This window comes from Tetrao urogallus, assembly GCF_951394365.1.
Source record: "Tetrao urogallus genome assembly, chromosome: 2".
Lineage (NCBI taxonomy): Eukaryota > Metazoa > Chordata > Aves > Galliformes > Phasianidae > Tetrao > Tetrao urogallus.
The window spans coordinates 8,358,475-8,372,137 of NC_136814.1; positions in this window are offsets into that span (position 1 = coordinate 8,358,475).

Consider the following 13,663-nt stretch of genomic DNA (forward strand, 5'->3'; position numbering starts at 1 on the left):
GCGCGCCGGCGGGCTGCGGCACCCACGGGCCGGGCCGTCCCGTCAGGCGTGCACTCCCGGCAGGCGTGGCCGCCGCTCTGCTCTCCTCGCACCTCGGCGGCTTTGTACACGAGTGCAAGATTTCCTGCCCGGTTCCTCACGCACAGTAATTCCAGCATGCTAAACGCTGACGTGACTTTTTTTTTTTTTTTTTTTTTTTTTTTAAATGTCGACCAGCTGCTCAGGATTTGGGAAATGAGGCCAGGCGCGCAGCGCCTCCAGGTTATTTTCCTCCATCCCAGCGAGGGCTGCTGGTTGCCCGGTGACTCGTGTTTCTGCCCTCATTATTTATTAACGTGTCCATTTCAGCTTCGAGTTAACGCCAGGCTGCAGAAGCACGCAGCGAACGGCGGTGCTGCCTGCCCTGTTGCAAGCAGGAAAATAGCACTATGACGAATAGGTAGATGCTTTTTTATTAATTAAAGATACGTCGTATCCACAGTGAGATCTCTGTGAACAATATTCCTGTCAAAACTGTTCTCTTCTCCGCCTGAAGAAAGCTGTGGAGGTGTATGCGTGTGTTTGTGTGTGTTTGTGTGTGTTTGTGTGTGTTTGTGTGTGTTTGTGTGTGTTTGTGTGTGTTTGTGTGTGTTTGTGTGTGTTTGTGTGTGTTTGTGTGTGTTTGTGTGTGTTTGTGTGTGTTTGTGTGTGTTTGTGTGTGTTTGTGTGTGTTTGTGTGTGTTTGTGTGTGTTTGTGTGTGTTTGTGCCTGCCCTCCTCACCGTCACCTGGAAATGGCACAGTGTGGGCTGCTGAGTGCTGCTCAGGCTGGGATGCTGCTGGGGTGATCAGGGAGTCCCCAGAGCAGCCTGACCTGGTTCTTACAAGCACCAAGGACGCTCCTGCTATCCAAAAATACACGCTCGTGCTCTGTGGTTCCCTTTTCCTTTCCTTCTGCTGACACTACGATATCCAGCCTCCTTCACAAACTCTACAAAAATCCCCTTTGTTACTTTCCCCACAATTTTGATTCTCATTCCCTGACTTCGTCCTGATGGTGGAAGATTTTAAGCCTCCTGGTCCACGTAGAAAGATTAGCTATGCTCTGCATATGTTATTCCCTGTTAATCTCTAAAGCTGTACAGCCTCTCCCTCCTCCTTCATCACCTCTTCATCAGAATGACTAAGGACAGGTTGTTCACCAGGAAAGAAATGACCTTTGCTAGAAATAGCTATCATTATAAATCTGTTTCCCCGTCCTTCTGTACATGAGCCTGCAGAAATGTCACCGAGGAAATTGACTAATTGGATTATATCAAATTTGCAAGAGCATTCAGCTTTCTGAGGCGATGGGCTGTGCCTTCACCTGCTACATCTTAAACTTCCTTATCTTTCTGGATCCCTTCAGAAGTTTGATCCCACCTTAACAAAGGTAGTGGACCATTTGTACAGACTTCCCCAGATCTGAGCAAAGCACCATCCCGATCCTCAATGTGTTGTTGCTGACCGATTGATTTGCAATGCCTTAAAATTCAGTTCTGCAATATGTGATGCTCACTGAGTTCTGTTGAAGCGTAGGAGCCTGATGGCTCTTTGCTTTACTTCACCACAACACAAAATGTATGCAGCAATGGAACCAGTTTTTTAATCCTCTCTTCTTCCTTTGTTTCTTATTTTTTTGCTGGAACAACTCCACTGAGCTGTCTTTTCACATCAGCTGATGACACCAATGGCCATTCTGTATTGGAAGGAAAAATGTTTTGAAGGTTCCCTCTGCTAACTTAAAACTTTTTTTAGGGGAGGTGAAGGTGGAATACTCCATTTTCTCTGTGCAATGAAAGCTTGACTTTGAAAGTGACACCTGAGAAAAGGTGACTCCCTGATGGCAGAACTAGTCCTGTTGCTATCGTAGCCTGTAGTGAAAGTATAAGACTTAAGCAACATGTTCTGTGTTGCTCTTGAGGAAGTAGCACTAAGGATAAAAATATCACAGTTTGGATTTTGCCTTACCAGCAAAAAGACAGGATGTGTTCTGTTGGACTTGTTAACACTCTGGCACGGACAGAGGCCAACAGGCCAGCCTGATACTCACCTCCTGATCTGCTGACCTGTGTAGTGTTTCTCCTGCTTGACTTCAGCCCACAGCTGCTATGTGGTGAAACCCTGCTGTGCTCTGGCCAGAAGGAGTGCCCCAAAATCCCATTCCCTGGGTGGTGGCTTCATGTCACAGCCTTTGCAAACGGCTTCACTGCACCATCCCAGAGGTTCTCCTGCCCAGCCTGAGGTTCTGTAGGTAAAGCCAAGAGTGTTTCTGCAAGGGACGAGGAAAAACATCCTCACCTGTAATTCCTTTATCCCACCTCAATCTGGCTGAAATTCTTCCTAAACCACTCAGCAGTAGGGGAGACGACATATTTGTCTACAGATGAGGTCAAGGACAGGAGCCACATTCCTGGAATGCAGAAGCCACGTTGCAGCAGCTCAGCCCTTGGAGCCAAGACGAAAGATGGGGTGTTGATGGTGGAGACCCACACACTGCAGACAGCACTGCCTTATTCTGCCACACAAAATACTGGGTTAGAACTGATTTCTTCAAGGAACATTCCCCAGTATTATTTCCAGTCAGTCGTGTTGGCTGGCTTGCAAATGGTCTGAACAAGTTAACGAGTTTTGTCATCCAGCTTTTGGTATCCTTTAGGATTGTGCCCTCATTGTGGCCTCAGTTTCTTCCTTAAAAAAAAAAAAAAAAAAAAAAAAAAAAAAAAGAGAGAGAGAGAGAGAGAGAGAGAGAAAGAGAGGAAGAAAGGAAGAAAGGGAAATGAGAAAAAAAAAAGCAGCCTGTGCTTTGTCCATAAATAGCAGCTTTCGATCTTTTCATCATGCTCTTGTACCTTTTCCAGTTCTTCAATATCTTCCTGTGTGGTCTCCCTTGCCTTTTTGCAAAGCAAAATTATGCTTGTTTAGGACATCCTGCAGCATTCATGAGATTAAGAGTTTCTTTGTTTGTTGTCTTCTTTTTTGTTTGTTTTTAAATAAATACTACATTTCTTACCAAATAATTCAGCTGTTGATTTAATTTAAGATGCCCTTCAGGAATACTGACCTTGATTTTCTGAAACTGTTTGCTTTTTCCTCATTGTAATAACTTCTCTTTGTCTTCTCTGAAATTCTTTTCACCTTTGAGCCTTCTTTTTTAACATATACTTTATTCATAACCTAATTGCTTCTTACACAGCCTGTCAACAGCGCTCTGCAAAGACAGCTGAAAGGGAGAAGGCCTTTAGACAAGTGATAGACAAGATAAGCAAGGATTTGCAAAAAAATATTTCAGATGGGTATGGCAGCACAAGTGAGAAAGTGAGACTCCTTCTCCACAAAAGCAGAATCTGAACAAAGAAAGACCCTTTTCCAAAAGCACTAGCAGAAAATCTGAGATGAAGCAAGTTCAACTGCAGATGGAGGTTTGTAGAGGCACCTAAAGAAATTGCCAGTGCGGCGATAGAGGGGTCGAGGAGTTACAGTTGTGGAGCCCATGCCTTTTTTTTTTAATCTGAGATCCTGATTATCAGAAACCGAGTAGTTGGACACGCAATCAGAATACCGTACTGGAAAAGAATTTAAGCCTTTTAACTGTATTTCAATAACTCTGCATAAATACCAGAGAAATCATAAAAATGTAATACAGCTGTCTCCAAAGATTATGCAGGAAATTCCTCTTTGTCCAAATACAATATCGTATGTCGCCTTTAAAGAGAACGCTTAGTTAACTTTGGATCTACACCATCAGTCATCCACACAGCCTGCTAGGAACAGGGGTATGCTGCCTTGCAGTGGGGGAATTAACAAGGCACAGGCCAGCACAGAACACGTCCAAGGAAATCCTCACCAGGATCCAAACCAGGGGCACGACGGTCCCCCTGTACTCAGCTCTGCTGAGACCACACCTCGAGAGCTGTGTTCAGTGTTGGGCTCCTCACTACAAGAAAGACATCAAAGGGCATGGAATGTGGCCAGAGAAGGGCAACAGAGCTGTGATGGGTCTGGAGCACAAGCGTGATGGGGACCAGCTGAGGGAACTGGGATTGTTCAGTCTGGGGAAGGGGAGAACTTGCTGCACTCTTACAACTGTCTGAAAGGAGAGTCAGATAGGAGTGATAGAGATGATGCCTCAAGTGGCGCCAGAGAAGATTCAGGTTGGGTGTTAGGAAACATCTCTTCTCCAAAAGAGCAGTGAGGCAGTGGCACAGGCTGCCCAGGGAGGTGGAGTCACCATCCCTGGAGGTGCTCAAGAACCGTGGAGAGGTGACACGGAAGACGTGGGTTAATGGGCAACATTGGTGGCAGGAAGGCAGATGGACATGATGATCTGAGAGGCTTTTTCCAACCTTAATGATTCTACGAGTTCTTGCAGACGTGACAAGACTATCTATTATGCAAACCTAGGCTCCTACTAGAAAAAGGAAATTTGTAACACCAGAATCCTGAACATCATACAACAAGACATTAGGGCCTAATGCAAACAGTGACATGGCTTAGCCCTGCAGAGGGTTTACGATTAGCAAAGTTGTAGTTAATGAAAATGAAACCATGAATCTAATCTATGCAAGGACACACAAATGGACAAGCATTTGCAGGTTTTAGTCTTGGTGTTGGAGACACCGCAGGGAAAACCTGTCTTTTTTGAACTGTATCCAGTCCTGGGCTCCCCTACTCAAAAAAGACAGGGGTCTCCTAGGAGTGCAGCAGAGAGCCATAAAGATGATACAGGGCCTGGAGCATCTCCTGTATGAGAAAAGGCTGAGAGATCTGAGGCTGCTCAGCCTGGGGAAAAGATGACTGAGGAGAGGTGTGATTCATGTTTATGAATACCTAAAGGGAGGTGGGAGGCAAGTGGACAAGGCCAGGCTCTTCTCAGTGGAACGTAGTGACAGAACAAGGAGTCACATCCTAGAACTTGAACACTTGAAGTTCCATACTAATACGCAGAATAACTTCTTTACAGTAAGGGTGATGGGGCACTGGTAAAGGCTGACCAGAGAGGTTGTGGAGTCTCTATCTATGGAGATATTCAAGACCAAGCTAGATGCTGACCTGTGTGATCTATTGAAGAGAACCTGCTTTAGCAGGGGGTTGGACTTGATGACCTTGAAGGTCTTTTCCAACCTGAGCAATTCTGTGATTCTGTGTTGTAAAACTGATTGTAAAATTGCCTGCCCCCATTTTTACAATCTCAGCCATATCCAAACTATGTAATTCAGGTTCAGAAACTGCACTTCATTGTGTCCAAATCAATCCACATGTATTTAATAGTGTTGCAAATTATTTCAACTGAGTGTATTACTTTAAGTCTTTGTTAATCTCCTTGTACACTTCTAACGCTGCGTGCATTGAAGTCACAATACGCAAATGTTGACTAACGCCTGCAGTGCTCTCTGCTTACACAGAGAGCTGATCTCCAAAGCACAGAATGGGACTTCAGCCCTTCCATCCTGGCACTAATCATAAAATTGTTTGAATCGGAAGCCCCGTCCAGCCTGACCTTGGATATCTCCAAGATGACTTAAGGAGTGAGTGGTCCAAAGCATAGTTAGGAAGAAACAAGTCAGAGCTCACAAAAGATGGGCTGCAGGGCTCATTCTGCCAGATCACAGCAGCGTTCGGCTGGTGGAGGACAAACAGCCTTACCCACCATTTGTCCCTGTGGGAGACTGCTCAGTGAGTCCCAGCTGAAGGAGGAGGTTGAGTTAGTCAGCTGTTTTTCCTCCTCAGTCTGGGAAGGGACATTCAGATTTCTTTCTCTGAATAGTTTTGGGAATCTTATATGCCCAGGAGGAATGAATGCTTTTACAACACCATAGAGCTACAATTAAAAAATAAACTTAAACAGTCACCACAGGTATACTTCCCTTCCATCACTACCCAGCACTCTGGAGCTCAGCAAGGACATACACAACAACAGCAAAAGGCTGGTGAGGGCATCTCAGCCTTTCTTCCTGATAAAATATCCTGTATCATCCAAATAAGCCAATCTGTCTGTTTAGGGGAACAACAGATAAATCGGACGTCTCGCAAAGCCCAAGAAAAATAACACCTCAGTGCTGTTGAAAAGAAAGCTATCAGAGATTAATTTGTCTGATGATCTGTCTTTATGCTGAAGAAGAACAAGAGTCCTTTCATGCATGTTGAATTTACCTGTAGTGTGTATCAGCTTCTGTCAGCAAAGCTCTAAGCACTGCTGGTTTAGGGCAATGGATGATGGCTGCTGCCTGGCACCTGCCTTTGGCACAGCGCTCTTGCATCCCAAAGCTGAGCTGGCAAGGCTATGGCTCCACCAGGCAGAGGCAGAACCCAGCTCTTGCTGAAGGGGCCTAGAAGGGCTGGGAGAGGAGGAGCTGCTGGAAGAGGCCATCCCATGTTCTCTGGTCTGCAGAAGGAGTGGTGGTGGTGCCAGCCAGGCACAGGAACAACATGGTGCAGAGAAGCAGTTTGACACGAGGTCCAAAAGTCATGTCCATTTCCAGCTCTGCCGAAGGTTATCTTATACAACCTCTTAGTCAGCTCTGCAACAAAAGAGTACTGATGATCACCTACCTTTAAATGTAGGGTTTACATTCTCACACACTTTGTGGTGGGCCAAGACATGCTACAATCAATTAGAAGGGTAAGACTTGTATTCTAGTTTTTGTGATTTCAAATGCACTTGCCTTCCAGCAGACCAAAATCATTTTGTTGGGAAAGGAATGATTGCAAAATAAATTCTGCTGTGCATTTGTATGGGATACACTGTATGGGATCCCATGACCAGGAGGTGAGTGGATTTCTTCAGGACAGTGAAGAGCATTTCTTCCTCTACAGGATTTTCTTGTGTCAGACTTCTCATTGAGAGGGGAAATAGCAAAGATGATGGGATGGCGCAACTTACAGTCATGTGCTCCTGTTGCTTATTTAAAGCATTGCTGAAGTTACTTATTTTTCCTACCATCAATCTTAGAGGAGTTGAAGAAGCAAATCTTCCCACCCAAAAGATCAACCTGAAACAGTCACAAAAACAGGCATGAAAATTCTGGCTAAATTAGAATCATAGAATGGCCTGGGTTGAAAAGGACCACAGTGACCACCTAGTTTCTACCCCCTGCAATGTGCAGGGTCACCAACCAGCAGACCAGGCTGCCCAGAGCCACATCCAGCCTGGCCTTGAATGCCTCCAGGGATGGGGCATCCACAGCCTCCTTGGGCAGCCTGTTCCATTGCGTCACCACCCTCTGGGTGAAAAACTTCCTGCTAATATCTAACCTAAACCTCCCCTGTCCCAGTTTAAAGCCATTCCCCCTAGAATTGTTTGGTTAGAAGGAACCAAATGAAGAAGCTGTAGCTTGTGGCAACATTACTAACTGTAGATGGACTTCTGTTTGCTAGACCCACTACATCAGTTAATGTTGACCTCATTGTTTGCTGCGAAGTCATGATGCATTTCTCAGTGCACTGCAGAATCACCTCAGTGAGACCAAAATAAAACCCACAGAAAGGTTTTATATAACATTGAGGCTACAGGATCTCTAATGTAGTTTTCTTATTGGAGCAAGAGCCAAGAACAACTTAAATTCATTAGCTAATGGCCTGTGACAATGAAGAACAAAGACAATTATTATTCCTATCTCCCAGCTGATCATTTCTGTTTGAAGAAAACGCAACAAATTATTGTTCTCCCAAATTAATGCATCATAACGGATTAATATCGTATCGAGAAAAGCCTATTTCTTTCAAAATGCAGACTAATGCTGGATAAATTTGATTTTTATAGATGAAAGCTTGGTAGAAAAATCGAGATTTTATTAGAGCCATGGACAATCATATTACTTTTCGTATGATAGGAAGACTTCAGTATTGAATCAGGAAATTGATATCAAGGATTTTTTTCTCCTAAAGACTCATCAATTTCCTGAGCATCTCTCATTGCATCTCAAATTCTTATCCTTGGATATTATAGCCACTGTATCTTAATGACTATTTTTATTTATAGGATAATCTGGAGAAAAAAATACAATATGGAGTCTTGAGGGGAAGTGAAAGCCTCCTTCCTCCCTCAGTATCAGTTGTTGATCCAATTATTTTCACTTGAAAAGGAAGTCAGAGTGGTTGCACATTTGGAACGATAAATATCATTACTTCACTTCTGCATCATTTACAAAACCTCACTTTCCATGAGGTTTTTGTTTAGGAAAATGTGATATGGTTAAAGAGCCTGAAGATTCTGAGTCTGTTTCTGAAATGCAGAAAAAAAAGCAATATCTTAACATAGAAAGGGAAAATCAACCCCTCGGTTTCAGCAGAACATACACTACATCACACTCCTTGCAGTTTTTAAGGCCCACAGGTAAAGCAGTGAGGAAATGGCACGTCACCCAAGTCTGCCAAGAGCTGTAAATTCAGACTAAGCAGGACCCAGCTGGATCCACCAGGGCCCTTTCCTGGGCTTGTGCACATGCACAAGGAGCTGGCAGCTCTAAAGCACTGCTAAGCCTCCCCAAGGCTGCTAACTCTAGCTCCATGAGCCAGGCTAGTCCCTGTCACACAGTAAGAGAAACCCACCAACATGCTCAGTTGCCCAGCATCTACTGCAACTAGCAGCTGTGGCTTTCTCTAATTTTCAATGTCACTTAAGGTTTTCTGAAGGTTTATGTGCTCCAAGACCACACTGCCTCTTACCAGCAAGATGCTAGATAACTACTGTCAGCAGACACTTCTCCCAGCACCAAAGCATACGATCCACAACTCTTTGTAGTATCAAGCAATCTTACAAGGAAGCCCATAACTCCTGGTTTTATGGACAGTATTTTATGGAATTGCACATTGTAGGAAACACCTGCCTGCTGTTCCTGGAGACCACATGGAAGTACCCAGAAACTCACCTGGAGCTGCAGCCCATACTTCATACTTCAATTGCTCCTAGTTACCATCTGTGGATGTTCAGACCTCTGCATTACTCTGGGGGTAGTGGGTCGTTCATTTGGGGCTTGACAAACCCCAGACTCATCCTCTAGTGATATATGCTGGCCACAAAGCCTCAGTTAGTTACGCTTTGTAACCCAGCTTTCATCCTTCCTGAAGCAAAAGCAGCTGGGGAGAAGTTCTGGTGTCCCAGCATGGCGTAGGTATGAAATTACAACTTGTCCCAAGGATGCTCCCCCCGTTCCACAAAACAGCCTTTGTACATCTTCTCTTTGCAGCTGACCTTTGCAGTGTAAGCCACTGAGACTTAATAAAATGCATAACGTGGACTATGTACATGGAGTGTTACAGATTATGAAATTCAGTGCCATGTTTTAGAAGTCATAAAAACATTATTTAATTCCCAGTAACTCCCCTCCTCCCCCTTCCCCCAAGAGACTTTAGAATATGTTTATGCACTGAAGCGCCAAAATGATAAAAGGCGCTGATTTTGTGCTATTTGCATTGTGGTGAGCCAGTTATTACATGGCATTTCACAAATACAGGGAGTCAGAAATAATTAGTATGCTGAATAACAAGCTTTCCTCTACAATGCAGTGCATTACATTTTAAATCACCCATTTTCAGGAAGCACTTGCACAGCCTGGCTCGAACACAACAAATAAAGGCGGACTCTTTGCGGGGAAAAAAAAGCTGCTGTTGGGTTTTGTTCTGTTTTCTTTCCCTTTAAAGGGTGGTGTATTGATATCAACAGCCCCATGGCCGCAGGGACAAGCAGCAGGAGCTGCGCCTTTCCCAAGTGGCAGGGACAAAAGCGGCAGCATGTCTTGCTGTTACAGCACGAGGGACACGTTCCAAGAGAGCATCGCGTTCGTGAGATTAAAACTAATGCAAACACCAAGCAAAATCCTCCTTTGAAGGAAGGAGATGATTTTAAACTGCTTGTAATTAAGGGAGAAGCAGCAGTGTGCACAGCTCTGCGCCAGCCAAGGAGTTCTCCACATTTTTGCTGCTAGGCTTGTAGTACTTTTTTTTTTTTTTTTTCCTTTTGTAAAAACACAGAGTGGATTTTATTGCCTTTTTTGGATATTAATATGCAATCAATTATAAATTGTGAGCTGCGGCACTGGGTAATTTCTCTGCAAGAATGCCAAGCAGGTTCTGTGCTGGATCAGCCCGTGACAGCACAGCAACTAGCAGCGCCTGAGCCATGTTTTAGAAGCAAGCTGTGTGCAGAGGCTCAGCAGGGAAGCTGGAGCAAACCCCATCTCAAGGCCAGCTTGTGATGCTGAACGTTACCCTGCCAAATGTTCTTTTCTGAAAGAAAAAGAAAACTTAGCTCACATTCTCAGGAGTAGTGAACCAGGATAAGAATTGGAAACGGCAGTATCAGCTGTCCACATGTGCATCAGAGGTGCTTGCCTCAATTTGCTCCCCTGCCATCTGCTGTTGTGCCGGCACCACAATCAGGGCTCCTTCTTGCTGCTCACCAAAGGAGAGAAAAGGACAATTTTTAAATGCAAGGTTAAAAAAGAAAAAGGGAAGGCGGTGTGAGCTTTTGTGCCAGTGGTTTGTGTCCAAGACAGAGCACTGTCTCTACGACTGTGTTGCATTAGCCATCAACATAGCAGATCGTAGGGGATTGTAGGGGAGCTCGATGGCACAGAAGTAGCCTCTTCCCTGATGTTTCTCCTACAAGGAAGTATTTCCAAAAGAACTACTCTCACCCTGAGAAAAAACACAGTTATCAGTAATTGTTCACATTAATCTACGAAAGCCTTAATGACTGGTGGGGCCAAAACAAAGCTGGAAGTAGGTGGCTGTGTCCCCTCCAAGCCCAAGCAGCAACCACAACCGAATTTGGCATGGGTACCAAACCTGTAAAAACACAACACAAAGGAGCAGCTAAGAATGCAGGTGTGCAGAAAGTATCAATGTTTATGTCTGCTTTCCATCTCTTTGCTGTTAAAAATCCCCTTGGCTATGTGGAAGAATGTTTTCCTACACTGCAAAAGAAAAGTGCTAGCCAAGACCAGGCTCTACTTTTTTAACATTAATCATAGGACTCAGCCTTGGTGGGTGTCATAATTTGGTTTTGGTAACCTAATACATAATAAGAACCCTACACAGTAACACCAGCTCAGAAAGAAACACTGAGCTGAGGCCACAGCTGTGATACCCAATTGCCTTCGCCTAGATACTGCAGTCAGCATGCATAGTCCTTAATAGGGAGTTTCAAAACAGCCTCCAACATTTGTAGATGTAGAGCTCAACCTGTTTGCTGCAGTGTCAGGAGATTTGAGGACACTCCAGTCACCTTGCTTCAGCACCGCCCCAGGCTTTCAGCAGAGCTCCCTTTCCTCTCAACACCTACATTCACCTGCCAATTAACAGCTCATAAAAAGAACTTCCAAAAGTGTCTGCAGTTTGTCAAAGTCTGCATTTGATGATAAATACTTAAAAGATCAAATGTCTAAATTATCTCCTAGTCCTCGTGTTTTTGTGGGGTTTTTTTTCTTTCCTTTTCATCCTTTACTATCCCTTAATTTATCAGAGGTCTTAGCCAGTGCAAATGAACTACCCACACACACTGCTCTGTGTGACAGCACAATCCATCTAGGAAAATTAATTCAGGAGCAGTGATTTTCTTATGCCTTTTACTTTCTCAGGGCCCAGGAGTTCTTACAGAGCTTGCTAAGGAACCATTTTGATTGGCCTGTTTGTGTGAAAATAACCCACGTTTCCTTGGCATGTCAAGAATACAACATGCCAGCAATAACTTGCATACTTTTGAAGGCCTTTCTGCTTGTGAAAGACTAGCATGCTACTAGCTGTATCAAGAGGTCTAAAACATGCTTGTGGGACTTGAAAAAGGCCTTTCCAATGGCGGATGTAAGTTAATTTGCAAGGCTAACTCATTAAATTAGCAGAACTGCTGCATCTCTCAAGGAGTAATTGCCATCTTACGCAACAGATGAAATGCGCTCATCTAAAAAGGAAACCTCACATTGCTTAGCTAATAATGAAATAACAGACCATCACAAACTCTTTCCAGACTACTCTTATTTGGGTGTGCTCCACGCCCTTTTCCAAGCCAGCATAAGCTCCTGGGTTATCCTATCTCCTCTCATATTTCTACATTTACAGTTTGATCCTGACATGGGTAGGTAGGCAGAAGCAAGCTGAGAGGAACAGCATTACCTTCACAACCTGTGGCAATACGTATTGGAAAAGAGCATCCCATCCACCTGAAGGATTGCCACGTCCATAGGGTTTCATGCAGCCCTGTTTAGTTTGTAGCTTCTTTAGATCACTGTGATTTAGATCACTTTAGATTTAAGGTTACTTAAACTTGTAACATTTCCCTTTTTACTGCTATTGTAAATAGTTATTGCAGGAATAGGAAACTTTTTTTCTTTTTTTAAACATGGAATTGATCTTATGAGCAGCCTCCTTCAATGTGTTAAATTGAAGATAATTATACAGCATCCAATAGGAGGACTGTGTCAGAATCTCGAGATCTCAGACACTGCACGGTCCCTTGCATTTACATGTCCTTCACAGCAAAGGAACAGCAGCACTTGGTAGAAGTGTTTGCTAATGGCGTGAGTAGAACTAATGGCATCTGAAAGATGAACAGCCACCCAACTCCCAGCAAGGAAGCTTTCTGCTCTGTCCCCCTGAGAGCACACCAACAGAGCTAGCTTCCTGCCCTGACACCAGCACAGACTGCTGACCTGTGGCTGAGCAGCAGCTCATGCCTGGGGAAGGACCGGTTGTGCTAACCCACCAGACCTGCAGTTAGTAACAGCAAGTAACATGCTGCCGAGGGGACCATTCACAGGTTGCTTCATTCACCACACATGGACAAGATGATATCTGTTAAATCATCCTCAGTTGGCATTTACCAGGTCAGCCTCCTTTACCTAGGTGTGTTTCCCTTCTTCTCCTCCCAGAGCAGAGGAGCTGAGGGGAGGCCTGACGGCAGCTGCAGCTCCTCACAGGGTGCGGAGGGCAGCGCTGAGCTCTGCTCTGTGTGGCAGCGACAGCATGGAGCTGTGTCAGGGGAGGTTCCCTCTGACTCAGGATACTCTCTGATTCTTCTCTCAACTCAACATAAGAAATGACAGAAACTCTCAGCCACTTCTTTTATAGACATTAGACTAATTTTTCATTCCTGCGGCCAGCTACCAGCCCAGCAATTGCAACCAAACATCTGCCTGGGGCAGCAGTGCAGCCCTACCCTAGCAGGGGTATCCTAGCCCACCAGAGGACAGCAATGGCTCTCCAAGAGGAGCCCCTGAATATCAGAACACCTGCATGGCAGCAAACATCCTGGCCAGATCCCATCTCCAGCCATGAGCTGCATAGGACCTGGTTGCTTGGCCGCATGCTTCAACCCTCTCTGCAGAGCAGAAATCTGCACCAGTACTGCTGCCCAGACACCTCGGAGCACAGAGGCAGGAATGGTATTTGCTGTTACACCTACTTATGTCTCTGTGCTGGGCAAAAAACTAGCCCTTCTGGCTCATCTAGTCTTTACCCAAAGATCTAGATTTCAATTACGTCCTTAGCACATCTGGTTTTAGCAGTGCAAGCTGAATACTCCAGAAACCACAGAGCAAAGGTGTTTGAGTTAAGAATGTGCTTGGGATTAAAAAAAAAAAAAAAAGTACAAAAGTTTTCAAGTGTTTGTTTAGAGAAAATAATTTTCATTTAAATGCTGGCACAATTTC